Here is a 20,363-nt window from a genome sequence, read left to right on the forward strand (position 1 = left end):
GTGTGGCGTATGGATAATTTCTGTCACATTTTTAAACATCTTCTCCTTTTTTTTTTTTTTTTTTTTTTTTACACAGTTTTATAACTTAAAAAATAGCTAAAAACTACTAATAAAAACTACTAATAATAGTTCATAGGATCAGTACTGTTATTGCTGAAGGACTCACATTTAATCAATATTTTTAGGCTGTAGTGATGTGTCACTCAGGGTAACAAAATATTGTCATACAACACCAGTATTTTATATTAAAATACAATAATTTTGTTTTATTGACTCAGAGAGATGAAAACAAATCTCAAAAGATGAAGTGAAAGATACTTTTAATAGATTTTAGCATTTTTTCAGTGTAAGACAGGAAGTAATTGTAAAAAAAAAATATATATATATATATATATATATTTTTTTTTTTTTTTTAAAACTGAATTTTGACTTGTACCTGTGACGCATCAAATATGTGGTATTCACAATAAAATAATGTCATTTTTTATATCTCTACAAGTCTAAGCATGGACATATAAGTGTATGTTAAAAAATAATAATTTTATGCGTATTTTCCATAGTGTTATTGTAACGACTCAGAAGGGTATTGATCCATTTGCAGTTTAGTCAACAATAAGGGCAATACAGGAATCATAAACCAGGTAACAGGCAGAGGGTCGAGGCAGGCGGCAGACAGGGTAAACAGGGACAGGCAAAGAGGTCAAGGCAGGCAGCAGGCAGGAATAAACAATAACAGGCAGTCAAGTAGGCAGGCGGCAAGAATCACAGTCCAGAATAACAATCCAATCGATAACAGGCAAACAAACAGGAATAAACGCTCAGAAACGATAACCATGGCTGATCAAGACTTCGCAAGGAACTGTGTGAGAATGAGTGTTATAGTGCACGGGTAATGATGTGATTGGCGGCAGGTGCGAGCGTGATCAGTCCCAGGTATGGGGCGTATGGGAATTGTAGTCCAAATGAACCTAATACTCGGGAGAGGGCTTCCTCTGGCGGCCCAGGAGATCTGGTGCAGAGGACCCAATCGTGACAGTTATACTGAATGACATTTTACTAGGGTACATTCTTATCAATCACAATAAAAATTAATTATTGGCTTTATTCTTGTTTGTTTGTTTGTTTGTTTATTTATATAGCACAGTTTAATACAACGTTGGTTGTCCAAAGTGCTTCACAATCCCAAAAAGCTAAAGAAAAATAACAAAACAAATAAAACGGTATAGACAAACATACAACCTTAGAGAAAACATACACACAATAAAAATCAAACTCCATCATTAAAACTCACAATCAGAGTTTAGCAAATGTGATTTTAACATGGCTTTGAACACAGGTAAAGATTTGGCAGATCTAATAGCGACAGGGAGTTCGTTCCACAATTTAGGACCGGCTCGAGAAAAGGCTCGATCACCTTTATGTTTGTATTTTGTCCTAGTAACGCGAAGAAGAAATTTATTTTCGGATCTCAAGGATCTGGGGGGTGTGTTAATTGTCACCATCCTCGACAGGTAAACAGGGGCTAAATTGTGAATGGCCTTAAAAACAAGTACGAGAATCTTATAAATAATTCTATAACGTACTGGCAGCCACTGTAGTGAAATTAATAACGGAGTAACAGAGTCATGTTTTTTTGCAGACTTGATCATTCTCACTGCTGTGTTTTGGATTTTCCAGTGTTCCAGACGCTTGATTAAAATCTCATGATCCACCATATCGAACGCTGCACTAAGATCAAGCAGAATTAGAATCACATTTTCACCATTGTCCAGTGACAGCAGAATGTCATCTCACACTTTAACAAGCACTGTCTCAGTACTATGGCAAGACTTGAAGCCAGATTGAAAAGGCTCATCTATTGCATTCAGAGTACTGTGGGCATGTAACTGTTTAAAAACTACTTTTTCTAAAACCTTTGCTAAAAAAGGTAAGTTTGAAACGAGTCTAAAATTATTAGGATCCTCTATTGCCAGATTAGGGCTCTTTAACAATGGGAAAACAGTCGCATGCTTAAAGACCGCTGGACAAATGCCCTGACTCAGGCATTTGTTAATAAGAGGCAGCACAGTAGACCCTACACTCTCAAATACAAATTATAGTCTCAAATACAATTTTAGGCTTATTTGCATTTCGAGTAATAACATCAGAATAATATTTGTGTTTTGCATCTCTAGAAGCCTTGTGAAATGTCAATAGAGAATCTCTGAATACTTAATAATTAACCTGCAGTTTGTGTTTTTTCCATAGAGAACTCTACACTAGTCAAGGAGTTAATTTTCCTAGACCATGTTTTTTCAGGCATTGGCTTTCTCAACTTCTTATAACAAGAGACATTAAAAAGGACTGGCTTATGGTCAGAAAACACTACCTCGTCGATCACAATATCCTGAATGTGCAGATTATAAGATAAATTCAAATCTAAGGTGTGGCCCAACTTGTGAGTTGGCTCTTTAACCCACTGAATCAAGTCAAAAGATTCAATCACATTTAAGAGCTCTCTGGAAACAGCATTCTGCCTGCAGCACAAGTGTACATTAAAATCCCCAATAATTAGAAAACAGTCAAATTGTATAACCAGCTATATATAGGACTGCTTCTCTAGGAGCTCCTTTTATACTTCCGGGTCGTGTCTATAATGACGTCATAGGCTGTCGCCGGCCAATAGGATTGGTGAGATTTGATATTGCTTTCAGAGTACTGTATATGAGTGAAGTGAATTCCCTTTCGAAAGGGAACTCAACACTGCGTTTGAACACGCTATGGGGAACGTAATCACGTGAACCGGTGTCTGAAAGCAATATCAAATCTCACCAATCCTATTGGCTGGCGACAGCCTATGACGTCATTATAGACGCGACCCGGAAGTATAAAAGGAGCGCCTAGAGAAGCAGTCAGTATCTTTTCGTCTTCACGGACTGTTTTGTCTGACTGCTAAGAATGTTACTATGTCTAACAAACGTTTCACGAAGTGTGTGGATTCGTGTCCTAGGTTTTTGACACCCGATGACACACACAATCTGTGCGTTTTCTGTCTGGGAGAAGAGCATGCACGGACAGTGCTCGAGGGCGCTGTCTGTGTAAACTGAGAGCGTCTGCCTATTAGGACGCTCCGCTCTCGTTTGGCTCTCTCTTCGAGGGAAGAGCGGCCGGCATCTGTGCCTGGTGGTTCTGGTCCCACCCGTGCTGAGGCAGAGCAGCGACTGAAATCATGGGGCTCACAGATGTAGCTTGCTGAGGAGTTAGAGAGAGGTGTATATCTCTCGCAAACCCCAGCGGCTGATGAGGGTAAGCTGCTGGATGACGATGATGTTCTTTCTTTGACATCATCTGATCCAGCAGTGAGTGCTCTTCTGGCTTTAAGCCCAAGAGAGCAGGAGATGGCTATTGAAGAGGAAGAAGGCAAGCCTTCTGAAACTTCAAAGCCTCCCTGCCCCATGTATGCGGAGCTGCTCTAGGTTATGGTGCATGCTTCTGGCAGGCTGCAGCTGCCATGAGAGTGCGTTAAGGAAAGGGACCGCACGAGGACGGCTCGACATACGATTCCTTTCCGACCATAATCTGGCAGCCCCCGTGAGCCTTCCATTCCTTCCTGATCTATATGTGGAGATCGAGAAGGCATGGAAGAATCCGTACTCGGCTCATATTCGCCGACATCAGTGAGCCAGCATGGGTATCGATGCCCCCTATTGACGAGTTGTTTGCTAACTATCTCGTCACAGGGCGGGCACAGACATTAAAAGCTCCGGTCCTGCCTTTGAAGCTCCTTAAGATTACATCTCGCTTGAATGGCAGGGCATACGCGGCAGCGGGTCAGACTGGTGCTGCCTTATACACAATGGCAGTGTTACAGGCTCACCGGGCTGATCTGCTGGAGGCATCTGGATCAGCGGCAGCGTTTAAAATCTGCATACCGCTCAGGACTGATTCTGGGCCCAGACAGACAGGAGGTCCTGGCCCATCCCGATCCGAGGATCAGAGACAGGGCCAGAAGTCCAGTATCGCCTCTCGGGCACCTCCTCCTCCTTGGAGTAGGTTCCAGAGAAGGCGGGACTCTAGGAAGAAGAAAGATTTGAGGGAGGTAATCAATTACAGATGCCAGCAGCGTCAGTAATTGATTTCCTCTCCATGAGGGTAGTCACATCTACCCTGTCCTTTCTTCTTCCACCTCCTGAGTAATGATATTTTACCCAGGCGCTTCTTACAATCAGGCCGAGGGCTGGGCCCACGATAAAATTTTCTGTTAGCTCACCTTTTGGCTTGATAGTGAAGGGGTTCTTTCAGGCTTGAAAGAACCATAGATTCCATCCTTCTATGATGGTAAGTCTCCATTCTTCGAGCCGCAGGAAGGTGAGCTTGGTCTATATTTATATTTTTAAATATATTGACCTTAGTTTCCTGTGTAGTTTTTCCTGGGTGTGTGAAAAAAAAAAAGAGAAGGAGCCTGAAGTTCCATTAGGTTGGCTAGAATGATTTATCTCTTTGTGTTGGCAATATGGCCGCCTTTACAGCCACCATATGGTAGAGTAGCTTTCTCCTCTAGTCATAGCTAGAGTTTGTTTAGAGATTAGCACTCTTTACTTCAGATAGATCTATGTTAAGTGTCGCCTGACATTGTTTGGCTGGGGTTGAGCATCGCTCCTCTGAGCTCGTTTATGAGTTATTTCTCAGAGTTTGCCTCCTCTCTATCGAGAGTTTTAGAGGCTGAGTTTTAGCCCCAGGCAGATCTATGCTTATGTGTGGCCAGGGGCGATTCTAGGGTCAGAGCTTTAGGGGTGTTGAGCACCCAATGAGCCCCACTGCCAACACCCACCCTCTTTTCTCACAAAAACAAAAAATATGTCTATTGAAAAATAACTATCATTTTAACATTGATTCAACTAACCCCAAAATCCAGATTTTTTTTTCTTCTTTTTTTTTTGAGACCTTTTCAGAACAACAGCTTAATTGTGAGAGTTCACACAGACAGCCCCCTGTAACAAACACAAAACCTTCTTCACTCAGCTGGTTTTCCTGACCGTTAACTCCATGTGCCTCCTTTTGTATCAACAGTCATCAGATTGGTTAGATTAGATTCAACTTTATTGTCATTGAACAAAGTAACAGGTACTTGGACAACAAAATGTAATTCATCTTCTGTAAATTATTTACAAATGGCCATCTCTAACATATCTGGTTGCACGCCTGTCTGAACTTTCATAAACCAATATAAATCATCAATAAATAATAATAAAACAAGCTTCACATCAAGAGCAAAAAAAAAGAAAAAAAAAGAAAAAGAAAAAATAAAGAAGGTAAAACCAAAAAGTCCAAAATATCCAGATTATTTACAGAGGTCTTGAAAATACTTAGAAAGTAAAGATATAAAAAAAAGAAAGAGGGAAATCTTTGAAGTACTTCCCCTGAATCCCCATTTGGCTCTACTTTGGGAGAGTTAATCTATGTCGCCGCACTTTGAGGGTGGCAAACCTGTCAATGACCCTTTGGTGTTCAATTTTTTCAAGCAACTCCTTCTCAATAGACATCACAGCTAGGTGCTGGAGTCTGCTTTGGCCTGTGGTCGTCCTGAGCCATGTATGGAGCCGACGCAAGGCACTAAAAGACCGCTCACATATTGTCAAGGCAACCTGCATAACAGCTTTCAGTGAAGAGAACATTTCCGAATCTAGGAGTTTGTACACTGCTAGCATGTCCTGAACTGTACCAGCCTCACACTTGCGCTTCAGAAAGTTTTTTGCAACTATCACTTCCTCTGACTTAAGTTCAATATGGTAATGCAGAGCCAGTGCTGTCAGATGAGGCTCAGACAAGAAATGACCTGAGGTTGGACTGCATGCCTGAATTCCATTGAGCACATCCTCATTCACACCAGAAAAACACCTCTCAAGTTCACAGATCATTCGGTCCAGACAAGGAAACAAAAGTTTCCTCTTGAGATCTTGAGATCTCCATTGTGGGTTTGAAATAAAAAAAAAAAAAAAAAAAAAACACACACACACACACATACACACACACAGAGAGAGAGAGAGAGTAATGCTAGGAGTTGAGGAGTTAAGCCTGGTTCAGGTTAAATCCTCTGTGTGTGAGGAATGAATAAATACAGCAAAAGAAAAACATTACTTTCTTTTATTGTCTAGTTTGATAGTCCGCCACAACTGAAAAATAACAGATATAAATCTAGGAATGAATAATTCATTTAAAAAGCCACAGTGAGTGTTTTCACACATACTGCTGGTATACAGTGATATGTCGTTTGTTTTCACTCTGGTCCAAACGCCAGGGCTTCATGTTTCCATGACGACTGACCAGAAAAGACGCACGTGACGTCATGTTTACATGACTCCCGATTGTTAAAATGAGTATCAAATTAACGATAAACTTTAACAACAGAGACACACGTATGCACTACACAGGTACGCAGTTTATTTGTCGCGCTGCTGTTTTTGTTTCACGCTCTAGCAGTTAATAAACAGAACTGCATGAGTCTTGCGGAAGAACATTGTAACCGACGCTACTTCTCTCCGTGTATGACTATGGACGAGTCACCCAGGTCCTGTGCTACTCCACAGCGGCGGCGACCCGCTGGACTAAAATAGTCCGAAAATAAACACTTATTATAGGTGGACCATGGTGATTCAGGATACTGACTCCAGTACTCACCGATATGGTTTCGTAATCGGAACAACTCTAGGTAAAAGGAAAGAAGTGTGAGACACAGCTTTGGAGCAACTTAGTTGATTCACAACACTATATAACGGGTTCTCACTCTGCGTGTGTTTTGCGCTGGATGACGGTCGTGCTGAGCGGTGCAGGTACAGAGGAGAAGAAGAAGAGAAGAGGAGGACACCATTTGCTAAGGGGGATGTTTTCATTTTCATCCTTAACACATATTTTAAACCACAAACTACGGAGTATGTTTTGGACATTATTTAACCTTGTAAAAGACGAACAAAAATTTTAGAATAACAACATTTCTTACTCCAAGTTTTAGGGGTGCTGAACTCAGCAGGTTCAGCACCCCTAAAAAGGGGCTAGCCTCGCCCATGTTTCTGAGTATATAGGATGTGTTTAAGATAAGTTTGTAATGTGTTTTACAACATTTGCCTTCATATTTCAGGCATATTTTCTGCAAAGATATTTACACCATGTTGATCACTTCATGTGTGGTGCACTTGGAATGTAACTTTTTAACCAGATTGTTAATAAAGAAAATGTTACTTGAATCATATTGTAGTTAAGTTTTTAAGTTGACTAGTTAAACAGTAGGCTAAAAAAAAAAAAAAAAAAATCGAAATCATGAATCGGTCTAGCGTTCTGAAAAAAAAAAAAAATCGAGATTTTATTTTTTTGCCATATCGCCCAGCCCTAACTCAGCATTGAGTCAGGTGACGATTCAGACCTGAAGACTCGAGAGGTGAACTAATAATTTCTGTTTCTGCTACAGTCTGCATAGATTCAGATTATGGGGATGTGATGTGACAAAAGAACGACCGACTTGGACCTGGAGGTGAGGTAAACTAAGACTGCATAGCCTGAAGCAATTAATTAATCATTTCTTTTTCTCATAATTTGGCCTTGGCTGCATTATAGTTTTGTTTTGTTTTTTTCTTATTCAAAATGTGATCAGTGTTGCTTAACCCTTTTTTTTTTTACCCACGTAAATTTAAAATATTCTGGCTGACCCCCCAGCGTGAGTTTAAGGCGACCGTTATTTAGAACGTATTATTGTTTCCATGGTGACACGTCATTGCTTGTCACGTAACACAGCACAGCGCTGTATGACTGATGATCTGCTTTTATTTAATTTTTTTCTTTTTTATTTAAAATATTCACAAATTTGTTAAATATAGCATGAAATATCTGATATTCCGATTGTCAAATATGTGCAAGTGAATGTGTTTTGCTGTTTAAACACCTTTATAACGATCGTGTTAGTTGAGTTATACTCGCGATGGGCGCCGCCATGTTAGTTTGGGCCGCACAGAGAATCGGATCTGTTGGATTTACAACACATGAATTCATCCACTTCTCCCGAAATACATGAAAGTGAGCCAGTGAACTGGGGAAGAATAGAGTAAGCTTTAAAGTTACTTTCACAATGGCTACATTTACATGTACCCAAATAATCCATTTGTAATTGGATTGACGGCTCAATCGGATTGAAAAAATTTCATGTAAACACCTTAATCGATCCAATTGAGCTCGATCCAAATGAAATTTCGATCGGATTGGAAGGGGTGGTTTATTCCTTTTCTAATCCGATCCAACAGCAAAAAATTACCATGTAAACGCTTGAATCCGACTACTTTCTCAATCGTATTCAGAAGTCTCTGGGGCACATGCGCAGTCTAATGTTGACACGCATTACGCAGTGCGCAAGTTCACGTTCACGTCTTTAGTTGTAAAGATGCCAACAGGCAGTGCATAGCTGTATCCAGTGGTGTAGTCTAGTTTTTTGTAGTGAGTATACTGTGATTTTTCCCTCCCAGCCTCATACTCACCTGTCCCAGAGCGACACCCCATAATCACCGCCACACTCACTAATGCATATACAAGTGCTGGTCATATAATTAGAATATCATCAAAAAGTTGATTTATTTCACTAATTCCATTCAAAAAGTGAAACTTGTATATTATATTCATTCATTACACACAGACTGATATATTTCAAATGTTTATTTCTTTTAATTTTGATGATTATAACTGACAATTAAGGAAATTTCCAAATTCAGTATCTCAGAAAATTAGAATATTGTGAAACCTGGTGCCACACTCTAATCAGCTAATTAACTCAAAACACCTGCAAAGGCCTTTAAATGGTCTCTCAGTCTAGTTCTGTAGGCTACACAATCATGGGGAAGACTGCTGACTTGACAGTTGTCCAAAAGACGACAATTGACACCTTGCACAAGGAGGGCAAGACACAAAAGGTCATTGCAAAAGAGGCTGGCTGTTCACAGAGCTCTGTGTCCAAGCACATTAATAGACAGGTGAAGGGAAGGAAAAGATGTGGTAGAAAAAAAGTGTACAAGCAATAGGGATAACCGCACCCTGGAGAGGATTGTGAAACAAAACCCATTCAAAAATGTGGGGGAGATTCACAAAGAGTGGACTGCAGCTGGAGTCAGTGCTTCAAGAACCACTATGCACAGACGGATGCAAGACATGGGTTTCAGCTGTCGCATTCCTTGTGTCAAGCCACTCTTGAACAACATACAGCGTCATAAGCGTCTCGCCTGGGCTAAAGACAAAAAGGACTGGACTGCTGCTGAGTGGTCCAAAGTTATGTTCTCTGATGAAAGTAAATATTGCATTTCTTTTGGAAATCAGGGTCCCAGAGTCTGGAGGAAGAGAGGAGAGGCACACAATCCACGTTGCTTAAGGTCCAGTGTAGTTTCCACAGTCAGTGGTGGTTTGGGGTGCCATGTCATCTGCTGGTGTTGGTCCACTGTGTTTTCTGAGGTCCAAGGTCAACGCAGCCGTATACCAGGAAGTTTTAGAGCACTTCATGCTTCCTGCTGCTGACCAACTTTATGGAGATGCAGATTTCATTTTCCAACAGGACTTGGCACCTGCACACAGTGCCAAAGCTACCAGTACCTGGTTTAAGGACCACGGTATCCCTGTTCTTAATTGGCCAGCAAACTCGCCTGACCTTAACCCCATAGAAAATCTATGGGGTATTGTGAAGAGGAAGATGCGATATGCCAGACCCAACAACGCAGAAGAGATGAAGGCCACTATCAGAGCAACCTGGGCTCTTATAACACCTGAGCAGTGCCACAGACTGATCGACTCCATGCCACGCCGCATTGCTGCAGTAATTCAGGCAAAAGGAGCCCCAACTAAGTATTGAGTGCTGTACATGCTCATACTTTTCATGTTCATACTTTTCAATTGGCCAAGATTTCTAAAAATCCTTTCTTTGTATTGGTCTTAAGTAATATTCTAATTTTCTGAGATACTGAATCTGGGATTTTCCTTAGTTGTCAGTTATAATCATCAAAATTAAAAGAAAAAAACATTTGAAATGTATCAGTATGTGTGTAATGAATGAATATAATATACAAGGTTAAATTTTTGAATGAAATTAGTCAAATAAATCAACTTTTTGATGATATTCTAATTATATGACCAGCACCTGTAGTATGCAACTGATCTAAGCTACATGTAATTGAGAGCATTCTGAAAGACTGCTTATGTGTGTTTTATCAAAATGTCAATTATATAATCAACAAAAGGAACCTGCTGGGTAACCAACTATTGTGTAAAAACTGCTGCATTGCTTGCTTAAAATGAACCCAAAATATGTTGGAAATTAACATTTATTAATATTAAATATAATAATTAAACAATAAACATTTATTAAATTGTTTATTAATAAATGTTCACCTTTGATTATTATTGTTGCCTCTAGTAATTATGTGTCTGATTTTCAATTTCCAACCTATTTTGGGTTCATTTTAAGCCAGCCACATAGTCATTTTTAAACAATAGTTGAGTTAAATAAAACTACCCAGCAGGTTGGGAAATTTAACCCCACTACTGGATTAAAACAACCCAATCGCTGGGTTTGTCCATTTTCAACCTAACTTGGGTTGTTTTTAACCCAGCATTTTTTAGAGTGTAGCAATAATGGAAAGATGAGGCTTATCACCCTGTTTCTGTTTTGCACCATTTCCTGCCAGTCTGCCATCATAGTTATGCATTTCAATTCACTAACTTGCAATTCGATTCAATATCAGTTATTTTGGATATACTGTATATCAGGTACAGTACATGGCAAATGTTCTCAAGAAAAAAAAAAAAAAATTCTCAACTAATGCTGTAAAATAGGACTACATTAGCCTACATAAAATACATGGCAATCAGTTGGTACTACATTAATATTGAAGGTTAAAATGAACTGATTTGTACAAACTTAAAGACATTTTTATAATAATAAAGTTATAATAGGCCTACAAACTTTAAAATTACTTTTTACTCCAATTCGTTTTTTGAAATATAAACATTTAAATGGTGGCTGTCAACTTGACGGATTTATTCAAACATGGGTAATGTTCTTCAAAAAGGCTATTGAAGAACATTAAAAATTATAGTTAATATGTAATATGGTGTATATATTTAGCTAAATGCTCCTCTCAAGAGTTCATTTTTCTAGCTGAACGAGTTTATGGTCACTGAATATGTTTGTTCTGAGGTAAATGTGACGTTAAGTAACATTGTTTACAAGCTGTTATTAACGTCTTTCCGCGGCTGAAACATTGATTAAGCGATTATACGAGACATGATAAGGATTTCGTTAAGTTGCACTGTATCTTTTATCATACCTTGAGAAGTTTATTCATGTTTATTTCGCGCTGAAACTGGTATTAAAGCGGAGGAGAGGATCAGGTCACGTGCGCGTCAGGCTACCGCTTCTCTTGAACCGAGGCTACAGCGATCTGTCTCTACCATTGATTAAAGAGCGCCAAAACGGTATTTATGTTTTTTTTATTCCGAAGTAAAATGGGCAAAATATGAAACTTGAGACTTTGAGAAATATGAGACTTTGTTTCATGTCAAAAGCAACAAACCACAAATCATATTGTGATTTATTGGATGGTTACGTATCCTCGCGCTTTTTTAAGTGGGTATACGGAAATCCTTGAACTTTCCTAGTGGGTATACAGCTTATACCTGCGTATCACGTAGACTACACCACTGGCTGTATCCCTTCTTCATAATATTGGAAATCTTTCCGTTTTAAAACAAGAAGGGGAGCCAGTGGATATCGCACAACGTGCAAACTTTGCGCAAAAGTTATGCCGGTGGAAAAGTCTCAACCTCGGTCAGTATTCACTACAGAAATTGAAAGTAAAAAGTGACGGAGCTGCCTGACGCTGCATTAACAGAGCATATTCTCTCAGAGACGAATTTCAACATAATATGCTGATAACGGTATATAACTGTCTTAATTTATTCCATTATTTCTCTTGTGGCCATATAGGCTAGTGAAACAAATGAGATTAATAGTATTTCGTGTTAAACAGGTTGTTGTTGTTTTTTATTGATGACTGCAGTGTTAGGAAATATTATAGCCTGAACTCTTAATAATTTTAATTATAGGCCTATAATTCATTTTATAATAGACCTAAAAAATGTTTGTAAACAGATCTGCAATCGGATTCAATTCATTCGGATTGACGAAAATTGGTGCATGTAAACCAATGTGTATCTGATATGAATAAAACGTGTCGTCTAATTATTATGGAAGGGGTTGTTATTTTCGCTTCTATAGACATCATTGTATATTTTACAAACTCTAAATGTATTGTTTTGTTAGTACTCATGTGTATTTAAATGTCTGAAACTTAAAATAAACATTATTTGGTTGAAAACACTGCATAAATGTGATATATAAGTGCTGCACGCGTCCGTCTGTGGTTAGAGTCAGCCAAAGCGTGCGCGCACATTTTAATTTGGCAGTTGATCACGTTATGCGCTTAATGTTTTAATCACACTGGTGTGATCGTACGCTCCAGGGACCAGCCAAGACTGATCACACCGGTGTGATCGTATGCGTCAAACGGTAAAGAAGATGTGTTGGGGAATTTGGCTATTAAGATGTAACATTTTAATTATATCCTGCTGAAATGCACAAAATGAATTGAAAAAAAAAAAAAAAAAGATTAGTTCATTATTAGGCAAATAAAAGCTTTGAGAAATTTAAAACATAAAGCCCAAAAAGCAAATGTACTTCATGGTTTTCAGATATTAAAACTAAACTAAAATGACTGGGGACTCTGCCCTGTCAAATATTACATATTTAAAGAAATATATGAAATATTCAGGTTTTCAGAGGGGGAGACTGTACAATTTAAGTTTTATTCATCAACTGTTAGCTAGTTACGCATTGAAAACCTTTGAACAGCTGGAATTAGAGTTTGGTTTACCAAGAGCTGATTTTTACCAATATCTTCAAACATTTTTATTGACTTGCATAAAGTAACAAATTTAGTTAACTGGAGATAATTCAGCTGTAAATGCTCAATCTAATTTTTCAGAACACCAGTAGTGGTATCCAAGATGAATCTCAACCAAACGGCTTATTGCTGGAGAGACTGTGGGTAGGCTCTGGCCAATCACACACATATATTTTGGACTTGCCCTAAACTAATTGGTTTTTGGAATGAGGTATTTGATACTGCAGAGAAAACATTAGTCATAAAATTAAATAGAGACCCCATGGTGGCTGTTCTTGGGGCCAGTATAAGAGATGTGAAATCTAAAGAGGGAAAATATTTACTTCAAATACTCTTCATAGCTGCAAAAAAATCTATCACCATAAACTGGCTCCAAGGAGAGCCAGTGCCGGTGGACCCAGGTTCGAGTCCCACTTAGAGCGCGTGGTTCGAACAGGAGGGGTTACACACGCTGTCAAATATGGGCCTACGGTGCTCTTATAAACTGCCTCTCCTCTCGCTCATATATTGAGTGTGCACACTCAAACTGTCCTGCATGGACGAATTCACAAGAAATTCATTCTCTTTGCTTCTGGATTAAATGTCAAAAGTTGTCAATCAAATAATATCCTGACTCAAATATGTTGATAGTCTGAGGCTCATCAATATTAACAAAGCTGCTGAAAACACTTTATTTCATGTCAGTAGAGGGGTGGAAGTATGACGTAAATTTGTAGGCCAACTGGCAGTTAGCATCACCAACAAAAACCCATTAAGATTTTTGTTAAACACAGTTCTTAGTTTTTATGATAATCCAAAAGACAAAAAAAAAAAAAAAAAAATCTATCACCATATACTGGCTCCAAGGAGAGCCACAGACCTGCAATAAATTAGAGAAATATGTGTTATGGAAAAAATGACATATACTTTTAGATTGCAACAGGCCTCGTTTCAAAAAAGATAGGCAGCCTGGTTAGAAGGAATAGCTTTAGACCGGGACTGACGGCTATCAAGGTATGGCCAATCTACTAATATGCTCATCAATAGTAATACCTATAATAATAATTATTTTATATAATTATTATATAAAATAATTAAAATAATAATTAATTTATAGTTTTTAATTATTATAGTTTTATTGATTGTTTTCAATTTTGGTGTCATTGGTGCTTCATGGTGAAGCTTAACAGCTTAAGGTATTAGTTGTGTTGTTAAAGCTTATTCATAATCCTGTTGAACTTGACAGTATTTTCTCTCTCCTGATTATTTCCTAGGCAGTGTTAAATAGGCCAGAGAAAGTCAGAGGCTCGGTTATTATAATTGTTGTATGAGAATGGTGTGATTCATTGGCTAAAAAAGACAGAAACACTCAAAATAAAAAAGTAAAGATAAATTTGACTGATAACAGTAGTTTTTTGTTCAAGGTTTCTATAGATACCGCAATATATCATTACTGTAAATTCTTTTGGCCTCATTGTGTGAAAAATCTGATATGGTGACAGCCCTAGTGACCTCAAACAGCAATCTCATGTTTGAGACCAAAATAAAGCTTTGTGGAAAAACACCAGGGTGAACAAACCCTTTAAGTAAACTGTAAAGTCTCCTTTTCTTTCTCGTGTGGACATTATACATTCCTACCTGTTGTGGATTTACAGAAACACATCTTTGACAGTTTGTTTTACTGTTAATATCTAGCTCATGTTTTGCTTATTATTAATCATGTTATCTGTGTCAAACAACATGCAGGGCTGCATTTCCCAGAAGCATCGTGAGCCCAAGTTGATCGGGAAGACCATTACGATCAACTAAGCTCACAATGCTTCTGGGAAACACAGCCCAGAGCAATGTCCATGCATAGATATTTTCTAAAGGACAGGTTGCCAAACCAAACAGAGGCAGTAATCCTGTGCATACAATAAAAATGTTTGCAGTGCCAACAAATGCCATTTCAAATATTTGAAGGGACAGTGGGACAAATGGAGAAAAAGGGCACCAGATCAATGAAATGTATATAATCTAGACACATGAAAGTAGTAAAAATAGTATTAAAAAAATAATATTCCCTGGAAAGGAAACTGTGGTAAAAGTAAACTTTCTATTATTCAAAAAATTATGTCAGTTACTGATCCTTGAGATAATAACTCAAAAAAGTACTTGATAGATATTGGGGCCGATTTATCATTTTTTAACTGAATGGTATAGGCTAGGGCTGCCCAACCCTGTTCCTCGAGATCTATCTTCCTGTAATGATGGGTCAACAGAATGGGGATCCATTTGCAGCTTTTATTAAGAACAGTATACACACAGGTAAGGGCAGAGGCAGAGACGTAAACGGGGACAGGCAATGGTCGAGGCAGGCGGAAGACAGACGGTATCAGGAAGCAGGCAAGGATCAAGGCAGGCAGCAGAGAATCACAAGAGGTAACAGTCAAACGGCAACAGTATAACAATCCACAGAAAACGCTTAGAAATGATCACCGGGGCAAATCAAGACTTTGCAGTGTGTGTGTGTGTGTGCGTGTGCTGCTTAAATAGTGTGAGTGTGATGTGGTGCAGGTGTGTGTGCAATCAGTCCCAGGAATGAGGGCCTATGGGAAATGTAGTCTGAATGATGGTTATTCAATATTCCGGTGAAGGCTCCCTCCGGTGGTGCGGGGGAGGAAGTGCGGGAGCCTCACTTGTGACAGAGCCCCTCCCCTGCGAGCGGCTCCAGACGCGAGGAGGCGGACGACGCCGGGGTCTACCACGTGGTCGAGGGGCCGGTCTCTCCGGATGCGTCCTGTGAAACTCTTCTGTGAGTGAGGGGTCCAGGATATCATCCACATCGACCCAGAATCGCTCCTCCGGGCCGTACCCCTCCCAGTCGACTAGGTACTGAAGTCTCCCACCCCAGCGCCTGGAATCGAGTAGTTCTCGAACTTGGTAAGCCTCCTCACCTTCGATCAGCATGGGTGGGGGGTTGCGGGCCTCGACTCCCTCTGACTCCCCCCTCAGACCACCAGAGGGTTTCAGCAACGACACATGGAAAGTGGGAGAAACACGGTAGTTAGTGGGTAGGTCTAATCGGAATGACACAGGTGTAATTTGTTTAATAATTTGAAAAGGCCCTACACTGGCCCACGGTGTACTCTGGACTGGGACGCCGGTGACGATTGGCCTGTACCTCCTGCCTTCTCACAGCGCGCTGCAGGTGGTGATGGGCGAGGTTCCAGGTCTTCTCACTATGTTGCAGCCACTCTGTCACGGATGGTAGGTTGGTCGGTTCACCGGACAAAGGGAAAAGTGGTGGCTGGTAGCCAAGTACACATTTGAAGTGAGTCACGCCGGGTGGCGGTTTTCTGGAGAGAGTTTTGTGTGTATTCCGCCCACATCAGGTAACAACTCCAGTCGGTTTGATTTTGTTGGCAGTAAATCTGGTGAGCTCTTGGTTCATGCGCTCTGTTTGGCCATTGGATTCGGGGTGGTATCCTGATGCGAGACTGACATTGACATTCAAGTGTTTAAAGAAAGCTGCCCATACCCGGGATGTGAACTGTGGCCCTCTGTCCTATACAATGTCCTCAGGCAGACCGTAGAAACGGAATACGTAGTTGCAGAGGGTCTCTGCTGTCTCAAAAGCAGATGGTAGTTTGGGTAGTGGAATGAGTCGACAGGCTTTAGAGAATCGGTCCATAACCATGAGAATGGTGGTGTGGCCACGGGACACAGGGAGGTCGGTGACGAAGTCAATTGCTATGTGGGACCAGGGGCATTGAGGAATGGGCAGTGGCTGTAACAGACCGGAGGGTACTTGACGGGATGGTTTTGAGGTTTGACAGGCTGTGCAGTTTTTTACGAACTGAGTGGTCTCTGCTAGCATGGTGTCCCACCAGAACCGGTTCTGTAACAGATGGAGTGTGGCAGTAATACCCGGGTGACCAGAACTGGGAAGAGCATGAACTTGATACAGTAATTTGTTGCGGAGAGCTTCCAGTACAAACGTGCGACCTGGTGGGCATTCTGGGGGTGGTACAGTCTGTGCGTTGAGTTCGGTGATTTCAGTCATGATGTCCCATTGTACGGGAGCGACCAGAAGTTTGTCGGGGATGATGTTTTCCTCGGTCTTTGTTCTCTCTACCTCCTCCACTTGGCGAGACAGCGCGTCGGCTTTGATGTTCCTTGAGCCTGGTCGATATGTCACGGTGAACTGAACTCTGGTGAAGAACATGGCCCACCTGGCTTGTCTGGGGTTTAAGCGTTTAGCTGAACGGAGATATTCAAGGTTTTTGTGGTCTGTGAGTATGGTGAATGGGTGTTGTGCTCCCTCCAGCCAGTGCCGCCACTCCTCCAATGCTGCCTTCATAGCTAGTAGCTCCCGGTTGCCTACATCGTAGTTTCGTTCTGCTGCTGATAACTTCCTCGAGTAGAATGCACATGGAAACATTTTGGCTGGATTTCCTTGACGTTGTGAGAGTACGGCCCCGATGCCTGTGCTGGATGCGTCAACCTCTACGATGAAGGGGAGCTCTGGATTTGGGTGACGGAGAATGGGAGCAGTGGTGAAACGTTCCTTTAATTCCTGGAAAGCCTGTATAGCCTCATTGGACCAGGTGAGACGTGTGGATTGTCGTTTGGTCATGGAGGTTAGAGGAGCTGCAATAAGTTCCTTATAAACCGCCTGTAGAAATTAGCGAATCCCAGGAATCGTTGCAGTTCTTTCAGCGTTCGCGGTTGTGGCCATTCTAGAACTGCCCTCACCTTGCCATCGTCTATAGCCACTCCCTCGTGACTGATGACATACCCCAAGAAAGACGTGGATGTGCGGTGAAACTCACATTTCTCGGCTTTGGCGTAGAGTTGGTGTTGAATGAGGCGTTGTAGAACAGCCCGGACGTGTTGGATGTGTTCCTCGAACGTGTTGGAATAGATGAGGATGTCATCTATGTAAACTACGACCCAGCGGTTGAGCATGTCCCGAAAGACATCGTTAATGAAGGACTGGAACACGGAGGGACTGTTGGCCAGCCCGAACGGCATCACAAGGGTCTCGTAGTGGCCGGTGGCGGTGGAAAAGGCAGTCTTCCATTCGTCCCCCTCTCTGATGCGTATTAGGTTATAGGCACAGCGAAGATCCAGCTTGGTAAAGTATTTGGCCTGCCGTAACTGCTCTAGAGCTGCTGGAACCAGGGGCAAAGGGTAACGAAATTTGACGGTGATATCATTAAGTCCGCGGTAGTCAATGCAGGGTCTGAGACTGCCGTCCTTCTTCTTGACAAAGAAGAAGCCTGACGCCGCTGGTGACGTTGAGGGCCGGATGAATCCTTTGGCTAGCTCCTCTTCAATGAATTTTTTCATAGCAGCAGATTCAGGTTGGGATAAAGGGAATATTCTGCCCTTGGGGGGCGTGGTACCTGGTAGTAAGTCAATGGCACAGTCACTGGATCGATGTGGGGGTAACTTGTGGCTTTACTCTTGCTGAAAGCGATTGCCAGGTCAGCATACTCGAAGTTCATGACAGGATGGATCCCATTGAATAATCTGACCCTCCTTCCAGGAAATGTGTGGGTTGTGGGTCCTGAGCCACGGGAGACCAAGGATGACTGGGTTGTTGGGTGAGTGGATGACGTAAAATCTGATGGGTTCATGGTGTAATACTCCTACTTGCAGAACAACTTCAGCAGTGATGTGGGCGACTTTCCCCTCTCCGATGGGCCGACCATCTAGCGCCTCCACTGTCAATTGAGAATCGCAAGCAGTTAGAGTAATGTTGTGTTCCTGAATGAAAGTGTTTGAAATGAAATTGCTTGCCGCCCCAGAGTCTATAGCCGAGCTGCATGGGTTCTGGAGTGGGGTTGGTTAAGGTTTGGGAAGTGGGCAATCGGATCGGACGTCGAGAGCGAAGCAAGTTGTCAATTTGGATGGCCAGTTCTATGAATTCGCTAAGTGTTCTTCCCTCATCGCGGCAGGCTAGTTTGGCTTGAAGTTCTAGAGACAGACCTTTGCGAAACAGCAACTTCAACGTATCATCGACCCAGTTTGTTTTAGCTGCTAGGGTTCGGAACGTGAGAGCATACTCAGCAGCGGTGGTTTTGCCCTGGCACAGCGACAGCAGTTGATCTCCAGCGCTTTTACCTCCCGCGGGATGTTCGAAAACCTCTTTGAACTTTCAAAGAAATGCGGAGAATGTTGGAAACACGGAGCCGTCCTCTCGCCACACTGCCATGGCCCAATCCAGCGGTGGTGCGGGGGAGGAAGTGCGGGAGCCTCACTTGTGACACTTCCTGCAGAGTTCAGCTCCAGCCCTGCTCAACACACCTGTCTGTAATTATCAAGTCGACCCTGTCGATGTGACCCTGTCGATGTGAGCCAACCCCGCAGTCTGCTTTCGTCACCACTAGTTCATCGGCGTCAGCTTGGTGTGTTCCAGCCTTAATGTCAGCCCTGGAGTCACGCCTCTGGCAGGCTGAAGAAAGGGAGTTGTCTACAGGTTGGTGGAAAACCACACTTTGCCGTTTCTCCCAATCCACCCAGATCCAGGATCCTCTGAATCCTCCTCACCTTCAGTGGAAGCTGGAGAAGATGATGAGGGTGCCACAACAAAATCAGGATCTGACTCTCCTGAGTCTGTGGTGTCAGAGGGAGAAGACAATACATCCTGCAGCTCGCTGGAGGGGTCAGGCTGCACAATCATTTCTAAAACTTCGGTACAAGTCAAGCCCTTTCTCATGTTGCTTGCTGCTCTTCTCACCATCAAATGACCAGCAGGATGGCATGCAAGTGTTTAAATCCACTTACCTTGTTTTTGTTTAGTCTGAACTTCTCACCATCAAAAGACAGCAGGTGCATAAATACACTTACCCTTACACTTATACACTTACTCAAGAATGCATGATTATATGGTGTCATGGCTTTGCAATCAAAAAATTTCGTTATAATGGAAGTCAATGGGGCAAAAACAGCCACGAACAGTAAATGAGGGAGAAAAAATTTAAATCTGATGCTGCACAAAAACTAACAATGCATCAAAACCACGTCTAAGACTGTGATAAAAGGTAAAAAAAAAGAAAATTCAGTCCACAATCACTTTTTATATTGAACGTAAGTCATTTTGTGTGTTTTTTTTCCCCAAATCAGTGACATCATTTATAAACTTGGCAATAAAAGAGTAAAAATCCTGGATTTTTTTTAAACATTTAGTAGTTTTGATCAGGACTGAAGTTGATTAACAGATTCAAGCAAAAAAAAATGAAAAAAATATTTATCTGATACATTTTTACAGCAGTTTAATTTAGTGGATGTTTTCATCCCGAACATAACGAAAGGGTAGTAAATTTGAACAATACACAAGGGATACCTATATATGTCTTGAAATGTGTTTTGATGTATGTTTCTATCTTTTATTTCCCCTATTCCATTGTATTTTATTTGTATGTTCTTGTAAAG

The 20,363-nt window shown here is 41.3% G+C and overlaps 1 protein-coding gene across 3 annotated transcripts in view; it reads left to right on the top strand.

The window, feature by feature from the left end:
• Positions 1-20,363, top strand: part of LOC127509938 (gastrula zinc finger protein XlCGF52.1-like) — a 316,344-nt gene that overhangs the window by 158,797 nt on the left and 137,184 nt on the right. The gene's annotated exons all lie outside the window — the stretch shown is intronic.

The sequence above is a fragment of the Ctenopharyngodon idella genome, chromosome 3 (genome assembly GCF_019924925.1).
Source record: "Ctenopharyngodon idella isolate HZGC_01 chromosome 3, HZGC01, whole genome shotgun sequence".
Taxonomy (NCBI): Eukaryota; Metazoa; Chordata; class Actinopteri; order Cypriniformes; family Xenocyprididae; genus Ctenopharyngodon; species Ctenopharyngodon idella.